This window comes from Andrena cerasifolii, chromosome 12 (genome assembly GCF_050908995.1).
Source record: "Andrena cerasifolii isolate SP2316 chromosome 12, iyAndCera1_principal, whole genome shotgun sequence".
Taxonomy (NCBI): domain Eukaryota; kingdom Metazoa; phylum Arthropoda; class Insecta; order Hymenoptera; family Andrenidae; genus Andrena; species Andrena cerasifolii.
In genome coordinates, this window is record NC_135129.1 from 18,804 (window position 1) to 32,076 (window position 13,273).

Genomic DNA, 13,273 nt, shown 5'->3' on the forward strand with positions numbered 1-13,273 from the left:
TATTGAAAAACCCATATCGAAAAACTGATATTGCAAAGCCGATATTGAGAAACCGATATTGAATCCGATATTAGAACCGATATTCAAAAACCGATATTGAATCCGATATTAGAACCGATATTGAAAAACCGATATTGAAAAACTGATATTGCAAAACCGATATTGAAAAACCGATATTGAAAAACCGACATTGAAAAACCGATATTGAAAAACCAATATTGAAAAACTTACATCGAAAAACTGATATTGCAAAACCGATATTGAAAAACCGATATTGAATCCGATATTAGAACCGATATTGAAAAACCGATATTGAAAAACCAATATTGAAATACTTACATCGAAAAACTGATATTGAAAAACCGATATTGAAAAACCGATATTGAAAAACCGATATTGAAAAACCTATATCGAAAAACTGATATTGCAAAACCGATATTGAGAAACCGATATTGAATCCGATATTAGAACTGATATTCAAAAACCGATATTGAATCCGATATTAGAACCGATATTCAAAAACCGATATTGAAAAACTTACATCGAAAAACTGATATTGCAAAACCGATATTGAAAAACCGATATTGAATCCGATATTAGAACCGATATTGAAAAACCGATATTGAAAAACAAATACTGAAAAACTGATATCGAAAAACCGATATTGAAAAACCGATATTGAAAAACCAATATTGAAAAACTTACATCGAAAAACTGATATTGCAAAACCGATATTGAAAAACCGATATTGAATCCGATATTAGAACCGATATTGAAAAACCGATATTGAAAAACCGATATTGAAAAACTGATATTGCAAAACCGATATTGAAAAACCGATATTGAAAAACCGATATTGAAAAACCTATATCGAAAAACCGATACTGAAAAACCGATATTGAAAAACCGATATTGAAAAAACGATATTGAAAAACCTATATCGAAAAACTGATATTGCAAAGCCGATATCGAAAAACCGATATTGAAAAACCGATATTGAAAAACCGATATTGAAAAAACGATATTGAAAAACCGATATTGAAAAACCTATATCGAAAAACTGATATTGCAAAACCGATATTGAGAAACCGATATTGAATCCGATATTAGAACTGATATTCAAAAACCGATATTGAATCCGATATTAGAACCGATATTCAAAAACCGATATTGAATCCGATATTAGAACCGATATTGAAAACCCGATATTGAAAAACAAATATTGAAAAACCGATATTGAAAAACCAATATTGAAAAACTTACATCGAAAAACTGATATTGCAAAACCGATATTGAAAAACCGATATTGAAAAACCAATATTGAAAAACTTACATCGAAAAACTGATATTGCAAAACCGATATTGAAAAACCGATATTGAATCCGATATTAGAACCGATATTGAAAAACCGATATTGAAAAACAAATATTGAAAAACTGATATCCAAAAACTGATATTGCAAAACCGATATTGAAAAACCGATATTGAAAAACCAATATTGAAAAACTTACATCGAAAAACTGATATTGCAAAACCGATATTGAAAAACCGATATTGAATCCGATATTAGAACCGATATTGAAAAACCAATATTGAAATACTTACATCGAAAAACTGATATTGAAAAACCGATATTGAAAAACCGATATTGAAAAACCGATATTGAAAAACAAATATTGAAAAACTGATATCGAAAAACTGATATTGCAAAACCGATATTGAAAAACCGATATTGAAAAACCAATATTGAAAAACTTACATCGAAAAACTGATATTGCAAAACCGATATTGAAAAACCGATATTGAATCCGATATTAGAACCGATATTGAAAAACCGATATTGAAAAACAAATATTGAAAAACTGATATCGAAAAACTGATATTGCAAAACCGATATTGAAAAACCGATATTGAAAAACCAATATTGAAAAACTTACATCGAAAAACTGATATTGCAAAACCGATATTGAAAAACCGATATTGAATCCGATATTAGAACCGATATTGAAAAACCGATATTGAAAAACCAATATTGAAATACTTACATCGAAAAACTGATATTGAAAAACCGATATTGAAAAACCAATATTGAAAAACCGATATTGAAAAACCTATATCGAAAAACTGATATTGCAAAACCGATATTGAAAAGCCAATATTGAAAAACTTACATCGAAAAACTGATATTGAAAAACCGATATTGAAAAACCGATATTGAAAAACCGATATTGAAAAACCGATATTGAAAAACCTATATCGAAAAACTGATATTGCAAAGCCGATATTGAGAAACCGATATTGAATCCGATATTAGAACCGATATTCAAAAACCGATATTGAATCCGATATTAGAACCGATATTGAAAAACCGATATTGAAAAACCAATATTGAAATACTTACATCGAAAAACTGATATTGAAAAACCGATATTGAAAAACCGATATTGAAAAAACGATATTGAAAAACCTATATCGAAAAACTGATATTGCAAAGCCGATATTGAGAAACCGATATTGAATCCGATATTAGAACCGATATTCAAAAACCGATATTGAATCCGATATTAGAACCGATATTGAAAAACCGATATTGAAAAACTGATATTGCAAAACCGATATTGAAAAACCGATATTGAAAAACCGATATTGAAAAACCGATATTGAAAAACCAATATTGAAAAACTTACATCGAAAAACTGATATTGCAAAACCGATATTGAAAAACCGATATTGAAAAACCAATATTGAAAAACTTACATCGAAAAACTGATATTGCAAAACCGATATTGAAAAACCGATATTGAATCCGATATTAGAACCGATATTGAAAAACCGATATTGAAAAACCGATATTGAAAAACTGATATTGCAAAACCGATATTGAAAAACCGATATTGAAAAACCGATATTGAAAAACCGATATTGAAAAACCGATATTGAAAAACTGATATTGGAAAACCGATATTGAAAAACCGATATTGAAAAACCGAAATTGAAAAACCGATATTGAAAAACAAATATTGAAAACCTGATATCGAAAAACTGATATTGAAAAACCGATATTGAAAAACCGATATTGAAAAACCGATATTGAAAAACCTATATCGAAAAACCGATATTGAAAAACCGATATTGAAAAACCAATATTGAAAAACTTACATCGAAAAACTGATATTGCAAAACCGATATTGAAAAACCGATATTGAATCCGATATTAGAACCGATATTGAAAAACCGATATTGAAAAACCAATATTGAAATACTTACATCGAAAAACTGATATTGAAAAACCGATATTGAAAAACCGATATTGAAAAAACGATATTGAAAAACCTATATCGAAAAACTGATATTGCAAAGCCGATATTGAGAAACCGATATTGAATCCGATATTAGAACCGATATTCAAAAACCGATATTGAATCCGATATTAGAACCGATATTGAAAAACCGATATTGAAAAACGGATATTGCAAAACCGATATTGAAAAACCGATATTGAAAAACCGATATTGAAAAACCGATATTGAAAAACCAATATTGAAAAACTTACATCGAAAAACTGATATTGCAAAACCGATATTGAAAAACCGATATTGAAAAACCAATATTGAAAAACGTACATCGAAAAACTGATATTGCAAAACCGATATTGAAAAACCGATATTGAATCCGATATTAGAACCGATATTGAAAAACCAATATTGAAATACTTACATCGAAAAACTGATATTGAAAAACCGATATTGAAAAACCGATATTGAAAAACCGATATTGAAAAACAAATATTGAAAAACTGATATCGAAAAACTGATATTGCAAAACCGATATTGAAAAACCGATATTGAAAAACCAATATTGAAAAACTTACATCGAAAAACTGATATTGCAAAACCGATATTGAAAAACCGATATTGAATCCGATATTAGAACCGATATTGAAAAACCGATATTGAAAAACAAATATTGAAAAACTGATATCGAAAAACTGATATTGCAAAACCGATATTGAAAAACCGATATTGAAAAACCAATATTGAAAAACTTACATCGAAAAACTGATATTGCAAAACCGATATTGAAAAACCGATATTGAATCCGATATTAGAACCGATATTGAAAAACCGATATTGAAAAACCAATATTGAAATACTTACATCGAAAAACTGATATTGAAAAACCGATATTGAAAAACCAATATTGAAAAACCGATATTGAAAAACCTATATCGAAAAACTGATATTGCAAAACCGATATTGAAAAGCCAATATTGAAAAACTTACATCGAAAAACTGATATTGAAAAACCGATATTGAAAAACCGATATTGAAAAACCGATATTGAAAAACCGATATTGAAAAACCTATATCGAAAAACTGATATTGCAAAGCCGATATTGAGAAACCGATATTGAATCCGATATTAGAACCGATATTCAAAAACCGATATTGAATCCGATATTAGAACCGATATTGAAAAACCGATATTGAAAAACCAATATTGAAATACTTACATCGAAAAACTGATATTGAAAAACCGATATTGAAAAACCGATATTGAAAAAACGATATTGAAAAACCTATATCGAAAAACTGATATTGCAAAGCCGATATTGAGAAACCGATATTGAATCCGATATTAGAACCGATATTCAAAAACCGATATTGAATCCGATATTAGAACCGATATTGAAAAACCGATATTGAAAAACTGATATTGCAAAACCGATATTGAAAAACCGATATTGAAAAACCGATATTGAAAAACCGATATTGAAAAACCAATATTGAAAAACTTACATCGAAAAACTGATATTGCAAAACCGATATTGAAAAACCGATATTGAAAAACCAATATTGAAAAACTTACATCGAAAAACTGATATTGCAAAACCGATATTGAAAAACCGATATTGAATCCGATATTAGAACCGATATTGAAAAACCGATATTGAAAAACCGATATTGAAAAACTGATATTGCAAAACCGATATTGAAAAACCGATATTGAAAAACCGATATTGAAAAACCGATATTGAAAAACCGATATTGAAAAACCGATATTGAAAAACTGATATTGGAAAACCGATATTGAAAAACCGATATTGAAAAACCGAAATTGAAAAACCGATATTGAAAAACAAATATTGAAAACCTGATATCGAAAAACTGATATTGAAAAACCGATATTGAAAAACCGATATTGAAAAACCGATATTGAAAAACCTATATCGAAAAACCGATATTGAAAAACCGATATTGAAAAACCAATATTGAAAAACTTACATCGAAAAACTGATATTGCAAAACCGATATTGAAAAACCGATATTGAATCCGATATTAGAACCGATATTGAAAAACCGATATTGAAAAACAAATATTGAAAAACTGATATCGAAAAACTGATATTGAAAAACCGATATTGAAAAACCGATATTGAAAAACCAATATTGAAAAACTTACATCGAAAAACTGATATTGCAAAACCGATATTGAAAAACCGATATTGAATCCGATATTAGAACCGATATTGAAAAACCGATATTGAAAAACCAATATTGAAATACTTACATCGAAAAACTGATATTGAAAAACCGATATTGAAAAACCGATATTGAAAAAACGATATTGAAAAACCTATATCGAAAAACTGATATTGCAAAGCCGATATTGAGAAACCGATATTGAATCCGATATTAGAACCGATATTCAAAAACCGATATTGAATCCGATATTAGAACCGATATTGAAAAACCGATATTGAAAAACGGATATTGCAAAACCGATATTGAAAAACCGATATTGAAAAACCGATATTGAAAAACCGATATTGAAAAACCAATATTGAAAAACTTACATCGAAAAACTGATATTGCAAAACCGATATTGAAAAACCGATATTGAATCCGATATTAGAACCGATATTGAAAAACCGATATTGAAAAACAAATATTGAAAAACTGATATCGAAAAACTGATATTGAAAAACCGATATTGAAAAACCGATATTGAAAAACCGATATTGAATCCGATATTAGAACCGATATTGAAAAACCGATATTGAAAAACAAATATTGAAAAACTGATATCGAGAAACTGATATTGCAAAACCGATATTGAAAAACCGATATTGAAAAACCAATATTGAAAAACTTACATCGAAAAACTGATATTGCAAAACCGATATTGAAAAACCGATATTGAATCCGATATTAGAACCGATATTGAAAAACCAATATTGAAAAACAAATATTGAAAAACTGATATCGAAAAACTGATATTGCAAAACCGATATTGAAAAACCGATATTGAAAAACCAATATTGAAAAACTTACATCGAAAAACTGATATTGCAAAACCGATATTGAAAAACCGATATTGAATCCGATATTAGAACCGATATTGAAAAACCGATATTGAAAAACCAATATTGAAATACTTACATCGAAAAACTGATATTGAAAAACCGATATTGAAAAACCAATATTGAAAAACTTACATCGAAAAACTGATATTGCAAAACCGATATTGAAAAACCGATATTGAATCCGATATTAGAACCGATATTGAAAAACCGATATTGAAAAACAAATACTGAAAAACTGATATCGAAAAACCGATATTGAAAAACCGATATTGAAAAACCGATATTGAAAAACCGATATTGAAAAACCGATATTGAAAAACTGATATTGGAAAACCGATATTGAAAAACCGATATTGAAAAACCGAAATTGAAAAACCGATATTGAAAAACAAATATTGAAAACCTGATATCGAAAAACTGATATTGAAAAACCGATATTGAAAAACCGATATTGAAAAACCGATATTGAAAAACCTATATCGAAAAACCGATATTGAAAAACCGATATTGAAAAACCAATATTGAAAAACTTACATCGAAAAACTGATATTGCAAAACCGATATTGAAAAACCGATATTGAATCCGATATTAGAACCGATATTGAAAAACCGATATTGAATCCGATATTAGAACCGATATTGAAAAACCGATATTGAAAAACGGATATTGCAAAACCGATATTGAAAAACCGATATTGAAAAACCGATATTGAAAAACCGATATTGAAAAACCAATATTGAAAAACTTACATCGAAAAACTGATATTGCAAAACCGATATTGAAAAACCGATATTGAATCCGATATTAGAACCGATATTGAAAAACCGATATTGAAAAACAAATATTGAAAAACTGATATCGAAAAACTGATATTGAAAAACCGATATTGAAAAACCGATATTGAAAAACCAATATTGAAAAACTTACATCGAAAAACTGATATTGCAAAACCGATATTGAAAAACCGATATTGAATCCGATATTAGAACCGATATTGAAAACCCGATATTGAAAAACAAATATTGAAAAACCGATATTGAAAAACCAATATTGAAAAACTTACATCGAAAAACTGATATTGCAAAACCGATATTGAAAAACCGATATTGAAAAACCAATATTGAAAAACTTACATCGAAAAACTGATATTGCAAAACCGATATTGAAAAACCGATATTGAATCCGATATTAGAACCGATATTGAAAAACCGATATTGAAAAACAAATATTGAAAAACTGATATCGAAAAACTGATATTGCAAAACCGATATTGAAAAACCGATATTGAAAAACCAATATTGAAAAACTTACATCGAAAAACTGATATTGCAAAACCGATATTGAAAAACCGATATTGAATCCGATATTAGAACCGATATTGAAAAACCGATATTGAAAAACCAATATTGAAATACTTACATCGAAAAACTGATATTGAAAAACCGATATTGAAAAACCGATATTGAAAAACCGATATTGAAAAACCTATATCGAAAAACTGATATTGCAAAACCGATATTGAAAAGCCAATATTGAAAAACTTACATCGAAAAACTGATATTGAAAAACCGATATTGAAAAACCGATATTGAAAAACCGATATTGAAAAACCGATATTGAAAAACCTATATCGAAAAACTGATATTGCAAAGCCGATATTGAGAAACCGATATTGAATCCGATATTAGAACCGATATTCAAAAACCGATATTGAATCCGATATTAGAACCGATATTGAAAAACCGATATTGAAAAACTGATATTGCAAAACCGATATTGAAAAACCGATATTGAAAAACCGATATTGAAAAACCGATATTGAAAAACCAATATTGAAAAACTTACATCGAAAAACTGATATTGCAAAACCGATATTGAAAAACCGATATTGAAAAACCAATATTGAAAAACTTACATCGAAAAACTGATATTGCAAAACCGATATTGAAAAACCGATATTGAATCCGATATTAGAACCGATATTGAAAAACCGATATTGAAAAACCGATATTGAAAAACTGATATTGCAAAACCGATATTGAAAAACCGATATTGAAAAACCGATATTGAAAAACCGATATTGAAAAACCGATATTGAAAAACTGATATTGGAAAACCGATATTGAAAAACCGATATTGAAAAACCGAAATTGAAAAACCGATATTGAAAAACAAATATTGAAAACCTGATATCGAAAAACTGATATTGAAAAACCGATATTGAAAAACCGATATTGAAAAACCGATATTGAAAAACCGATATTGAAAAACCTATATCGAAAAACCGATATTGAAAAACCGATATTGAAAAACCAATATTGAAAAACTTACATCGAAAAACTGATATTGCAAAACCGATATTGAAAAACCGATATTGAATCCGATATTAGAACCGATATTGAAAAACCGATATTGAAAAACAAATATTGAAAAACTGATATCGAAAAACTGATATTGAAAAACCGATATTGAAAAACCGATATTGAAAAACCAATATTGAAAAACTTACATCGAAAAACTGATATTGCAAAACCGATATTGAAAAACCGATATTGAATCCGATATTAGAACCGATATTGAAAAACCGATATTGAAAAACCAATATTGAAATACTTACATCGAAAAACTGATATTGAAAAACCGATATTGAAAAACCGATATTGAAAAAACGATATTGAAAAACCTATATCGAAAAACTGATATTGCAAAGCCGATATTGAGAAACCGATATTGAATCCGATATTAGAACCGATATTCAAAAACCGATATTGAATCCGATATTAGAACCGATATTGAAAAACCGATATTGAAAAACGGATATTGCAAAACCGATATTGAAAAACCGATATTGAAAAACCGATATTGAAAAACCGATATTGAAAAACCAATATTGAAAAACTTACATCGAAAAACTGATATTGAAAAACCGATATTGAAAAACCGATATTGAAAAACCGATATTGAAAAACCTATATCGAAAAACTGATATTGCAAAACCGATATTGAAAAGCCAATATTGAATAACTTACATCGAAAAACTGATATTGAAAAACCGATATTGAAAAACCGATATTGAAAAACCGATATTGAAAAACCGATATTGAAAAACCTATATCGAAAAACTGATATTGCAAAGCCGATATGGAGAAACCGATATTGAATCCGATATTAGAACCGATATTCAAAAACCGATATTGAATCCGATATTAGAACCGATATTGAAAAACCGATATTGAAAAACCAATATTGAAATACTTACATCGAAAAACTGATATTGAAAAACCGATATTGAAAAACCGATATTGAAAAAACGATATTGAAAAACCTATATCGAAAAACTGATATTGCAAAGCCGATATTGAGAAACCGATATTGAATCCGATATTAGAACCGATATTCAAAAACCGATATTGAATCCGATATTAGAACCGATATTGAAAAACCGATATTGAAAAACTGATATTGCAAAACCGATATTGAAAAACCGATATTGAAAAACCGATATTGAAAAACCGATATTGAAAAACCAATATTGAAAAACTTACATCGAAAAACTGATATTGCAAAACCGATATTGAAAAACCGATATTGAATCCGATATTAGAACCGATATTGAAAAACCGATATTGAAAAACCAATATTGAAATACTTACATCGAAAAACTGATATTGAAAAACCGATATTGAAAAACCGATATTGAAAAACCGATATTGAAAAACCTATATCGAAAAACTGATATTGCAAAACCGATATTGAGAAACCGATATTGAATCCGATATTAGAACTGATATTCAAAAACCGATATTGAATCCGATATTAGAACCGATATTCAAAAACCGATATTGAAAAACTTACATCGAAAAACTGATATTGCAAAACCGATATTGAAAAACCGATATTGAATCCGATATTAGAACCGATATTGAAAAACCGATATTGAAAAACAAATACTGAAAAACTGATATCGAAAAACCGATATTGAAAAACCGATATTGAAAAACCAATATTGAAAAACTTACATCGAAAAACTGATATTGCAAAACCGATATTGAAAAACCGATATTGAATCCGATATTAGAACCGATATTGAAAAACCGATATTGAAAAACCGATATTGAAAAACTGATATTGCAAAACCGATATTGAAAAACCGATATTGAAAAACCGATATTGAAAAACCTATATCGAAAAACCGATACTGAAAAACCGATATTGAAAAACCGATATTGAAAAAACGATATTGAAAAACCTATATCGAAAAACTGATATTGCAAAGCCGATATCGAAAAACCGATATTGAAAAACCGATATTGAAAAACCGATATTGAAAAAACGATATTGAAAAACCGATATTGAAAAACCTATATCGAAAAACTGATATTGCAAAACCGATATTGAGAAACCGATATTGAATCCGATATTAGAACTGATATTCAAAAACCGATATTGAATCCGATATTAGAACCGATATTCAAAAACCGATATTGAATCCGATATTAGAACCGATATTGAAAACCCGATATTGAAAAACAAATATTGAAAAACCGATATTGAAAAACCAATATTGAAAAACTTACATCGAAAAACTGATATTGCAAAACCGATATTGAAAAACCGATATTGAAAAACCAATATTGAAAAACTTACATCGAAAAACTGATATTGCAAAACCGATATTGAAAAACCGATATTGAATCCGATATTAGAACCGATATTGAAAAACCGATATTGAAAAACAAATATTGAAAAACTGATATCCAAAAACTGATATTGCAAAACCGATATTGAAAAACCGATATTGAAAAACCAATATTGAAAAACTTACATCGAAAAACTGATATTGCAAAACCGATATTGAAAAACCGATATTGAATCCGATATTAGAACCGATATTGAAAAACCAATATTGAAATACTTACATCGAAAAACTGATATTGAAAAACCGATATTGAAAAACCGATATTGAAAAACCGATATTGAAAAACAAATATTGAAAAACTGATATCGAAAAACTGATATTGCAAAACCGATATTGAAAAACCGATATTGAAAAACCAATATTGAAAAACTTACATCGAAAAACTGATATTGCAAAACCGATATTGAAAAACCGATATTGAATCCGATATTAGAACCGATATTGAAAAACCGATATTGAAAAACAAATATTGAAAAACTGATATCGAAAAACTGATATTGCAAAACCGATATTGAAAAACCGATATTGAAAAACCAATATTGAAAAACTTACATCGAAAAACTGATATTGCAAAACCGATATTGAAAAACCGATATTGAATCCGATATTAGAACCGATATTGAAAAACCGATATTGAAAAACCAATATTGAAATACTTACATCGAAAAACTGATATTGAAAAACCGATATTGAAAAACCAATATTGAAAAACCGATATTGAAAAACCTATATCGATAAACTGATATTGCAAAACCGATATTGAAAAGCCAATATTGAAAAACTTACATCGAAAAACTGATATTGAAAAACCGATATTGAAAAACCGATATTGAAAAACCGATATTGAAAAACCGATATTGAAAAACCTATATCGAAAAACTGATATTGCAAAGCCGATATTGAGAAACCGATATTGAATCCGATATTAGAACCGATATTCAAAAACCGATATTGAATCCGATATTAGAACCGATATTGAAAAACCGATATTGAAAAACCAATATTGAAATACTTACATCGAAAAACTGATATTGAAAAACCGATATTGAAAAACCGATATTGAAAAAACGATATTGAAAAACCTATATCGAAAAACTGATATTGCAAAGCCGATATTGAGAAACCGATATTGAATCCGATATTAGAACCGATATTCAAAAACCGATATTGAATCCGATATTAGAACCGATATTGAAAAACCGATATTGAAAAACTGATATTGCAAAACCGATATTGAAAAACCGATATTGAAAAACCGATATTGAAAAACCGATATTGAAAAACCAATATTGAAAAACTTACATCGAAAAACTGATATTGCAAAACCGATATTGAAAAACCGATATTGAAAAACCAATATTGAAAAACTTACATCGAAAAACTGATATTGCAAAACCGATATTGAAAAACCGATATTGAATCCGATATTAGAACCGATATTGAAAAACCGATATTGAAAAACCGATATTGAAAAACTGATATTGCAAAACCGATATTGAAAAACCGATATTGAAAAACCGATATTGAAAAACCGATATTGAAAAACCGATATTGAAAAACTGATATTGGAAAACCGATATTGAAAAACCGATATTGAAAAACCGAAATTGAAAAACCGATATTGAAAAACAAATATTGAAAACCTGATATCGAAAAACTGATATTGAAAAACCGATATTGAAAAACCGATATTGAAAAACCGATATTGAAAAACCTATATCGAAAAACCGATATTGAAAAACCGATATTGAAAAACCAATATTGAAAAACTTACATCGAAAAACTGATATTGCAAAACCGATATTGAAAAACCGATATTGAATCCGATATTAGAACCGATATTGAAAAACCGATATTGAAAAACCAATATTGAAATACATACATCGAAAAACTGATATTGAAAAACCGATATTGAAAAACCGATATTGAAAAAACGATATTGAAAAACCTATATCGAAAAACTGATATTGCAAAGCCGATATTGAGAAACCGATATTGAATCCGATATTAGAACCGATATTCAAAAACCGATATTGAATCCGATATTAGAACCGATATTGAAAAACCGATATTGAAAAACGGATATTGCAAAACCGATATTGAAAAACCGATATTGAAAAACCGATATTGAAAAACCGATATTGAAAAACCAATATTGAAAAACTTACATCGAAAAACTGATATTGCAAAACCGATATTGAAAAAC